Raw genomic sequence first — 3,498 nt, 5'->3', positions numbered from 1 at the left:
CTCCTATGACCCCTTTGCTCCCAATTAGGATATCATGATGTTGGTGTAAACATTACCTAGCTCGAAGCCCACCTTGCTGAGTCTAAAACTTTGTCCCTAAAACATTGGCACCACATCCATGCACTCCTGAGTGCTGAATCCCTACACAAATAAGAAATGAATGGCTTCTAGACCCACCTTGTCACCATCACATTTAAGCGTGATCAGCTCTAACAAATTCGGCTGGGAGTGATGTACTTAGAAAAGCTCGCAATTGAGCTAATCTTTCATAATGTGCCACAGCCTTCACCTTAGACCCAAATCGATTTCTGACTGCAACAACACCACTTGTATTATAATATACTCCCTTTGCTACAACCCAAACCACCTAGTTCATCGACAACACCCTTGCCTCTAGCCTCCATCAAACCCCAACCCACCCCACCCCTTACTTCCTCTTGTCCCTCCTTTGGGTCCGAATTTCATTGCACTACATCACCACCAGGTCCAAATCCAACAAGACGATGCACAACTCAATGGGTTCAAAGTCCACTGTGCGTACTAGTGTTAAGGGCGCAATAGCTAGCTGTATTTAAAGCAAGATGCCTAGTGACGCATTGATGAGCAGATGGCTGTAGCGACAATTATGGCCATTGGCATGGCACGTGGTTAGAGAGAATATTGTAGCTAGCAACAAACAAGCTATACAAGAGAGAGGCTCTTCCAATCAAGGGGTTCGTTCATGTTTTTTTTTTCTGGTAGTGGGCAATTGGTTGGTTCAATGGTTCACAATCGACATGCTCTTTGACTGGTAGCATGGTTGCTACAATAGCAACAAAGCTATCCTCTGTGTATATCTTGAGTCATAATCATTGGCAGTAGTACTCCCCCCTCTTATATTTTTGTTATCTATAAGTCTATGAATTTATGCTACTTCTCTAGTATTGGTGTTTGTGTTTTTGGATATTGTCGTTCATGTTCTTTGATGAGACTATTCTATTGGATACGAATATCAAAGTAGGTTTTCTATAATGTTGTCCCTAATGGGCAATCTCTGCATGGGACATATGGGATAATATTCGCAATGTCTATGACAAGTAGAGCCCCACTTCTCAAATGTATTAACTAAAGCAACTAATGGACATTCGCATGAAGGAGGGCACTTCTATGTCAAGCCACTTAAATGAGTTTCATTCTATTCTTAGCCATTCGTCTTCATAGGGGATTGAATTCAAGGGTAATCTTTCTCCTTTGTTCCTCTTGGTTACACTGCCTAAATCATGGGATACATTTGGTACTGCTATGTGTGTAAACATACCTACTGATGGGCTAAAGTTGTAGGATGTAGAGGGTGCACTTTTGAATGAAGAGGTTACAAAAAGAATGTTGATGCTTCTCATACATTTCATGCTTTGACTGTTAGAGGCAATAATGGTAGGAGCGATAATGACTGCCATGGGGAGAACTCTCAACAGTCTCATTCTCGGTCACATGGACAATCTTATAGTAAGTCCCATGACTATAAGTCCTCATTGAGTTGTCATTACTGTGGAAAAGCAGGGCACATTCAGCCATAGTGCCATAAAATGCACAAGGAAAAGGGAAAAGGTAAAGTACATGACAAAAATGACAGTCACAATATTGTCCCTAGCAAGTCTAGTGTTAAGATTAAAGAGATCAATGTCATACAGACTGATTCTGATGATGATTTTATACTCGTAGCTTCTTTACTTGATACTTCATAGTTGACTAATGCTTTGTGAATATATACTTAGCATTGGCCGATAGATTCAAGGGCTTCCCTTCATGTGACCCCTCATAGAGAGTGGTTTTACTCTTACCCTAGTATGACTAGATCTGTCAATTTGGGTAATGACCTAGCATTAGAGATTGTTGGTATTGGTGATGTCCAGCTACAGTTTGGTTCAGGTAGCATGTTCACTCTTCATGATGTATGTCATTTGTTAGCTCTCACAAATTGCATTATCTTTGCTGACACTTTGGATGATGCAGGTTATGTCATTTATTTTGGCGATTCCTCATGAAAGATTATATGTGGGAATCATGTCATTGCACATGGTGCTAAGTCCAATACTCTCTACCCCTTACTTGTGTTTGGGTCAGTTGACCATGTTTTGGCAATGAATGCAGTTCCACATGCATCTCTTTGGCATCATCACCTTAGGCACATGTCCTTGAAAGGAATGAAAATGCTTACCCATTTGTAGTATCTTCTGTCCCTTGACTATAAGGGCTTTGAGTCTTGGGATCATTGTTTATATGGTAGGTAGACACATAATATGCATAAAAAGTTTAGTATGACATGCATGGGTGAGCCTTTAGCTCTTGTTCATTCGAATGTATGTTGTCCCATGCCCTAAAAGTCGTTAGGTGATGCGAAGTATCTCGTTTCCTTCATTAATAACTATACACATAAGTTTTGGGCATACCCTATTAAGCAGCAATTAGAAATCCTAGCTACATTTTAGCATTGGCTTGCTTTGATTGAACTAGTCCAGTGAAATACCTAAGGTCAGATAATGGGGGTGAGTACATCTCTAAAGCCTTTGAGTAGTTTTGTGACAAGAGCAGTATTAAGTGTCATTTGACTACCCCATACACCCCACCTTAGAATGGTATGGTTGAGCGTATGAATATGAAAATTCGAGAACGAGTATGCAGTATGTGTATCCAAGTAGGCTTATTATAGTATTTTTGGGCTGAGGTAGTTACTACTACCTTACACTTGATCAATTGGACGCCATGTACTACTCGACTATTAGATTGTAGAAGAGGTATGGTTTGGAAAAACTCCCTCATATGCTCATTTGCATGTCTAAAGGATTATGAGGCTTTTTTTCATGTTCCCACAGACAAGCACAATAAGTTGGATCCTAAGTCTAGAAAATTCATATTTATTGGTTATGGGGATGCATGTGAGATGGGCTATCACCTATGGGATCCACTAGCTCAAAAGATTATCTACCTTAGCCATGATGTTGTTTTCCATGAGGACAAAATGCAAAAGCATCCTGAGCATGTCGTTGAAGTGCTAAGGATGATATTTTAGAAGGAGCATCTTGCTACTGTACAACCAGCTAGACAGCCTATAGTAGCGGCCGATGCTCCATTAGTCCAATCCCTTGATGATCCACATGATATACATGCCCAACAACGTGAGCGGTTTGCATCCTCTATGGATTATGTTATGGCTTATGATGAGGCCATGTGCAAAGGTGATAGTCAATCTTAGAAGAGGGCCACGCAGTCAGAGTATGACTCATTACAAAAAAATCATATGTGGGATTTGGTTCCTTTGCCTAGTGAAAAACATGATTTGCTATGCTAGTGGACATACAAGTTGAAAAGTACCCCTAGGACACCCCAACCCAGCATACAAGACTAGACTAGTTGCTAAGGGTTTCAAGCAAGAGCGTAGTGTAGATTTTGATAAAGCCTTTTCTCCTATTGTGAAGATAACTATTATATGCTTGGAACTCACTTTGGTTGCTCTGCTTG

Source organism: Lygodium microphyllum, chromosome 30, assembly GCF_053477565.2.
Source record: "Lygodium microphyllum isolate KBCC chromosome 30, Lygodium_microphyllum_v1.1.10, whole genome shotgun sequence".
In the NCBI taxonomy this organism is placed as follows: Eukaryota; Viridiplantae; Streptophyta; class Polypodiopsida; order Schizaeales; family Lygodiaceae; genus Lygodium; species Lygodium microphyllum.
This window is presented reverse-complemented; position numbering follows the sequence as displayed.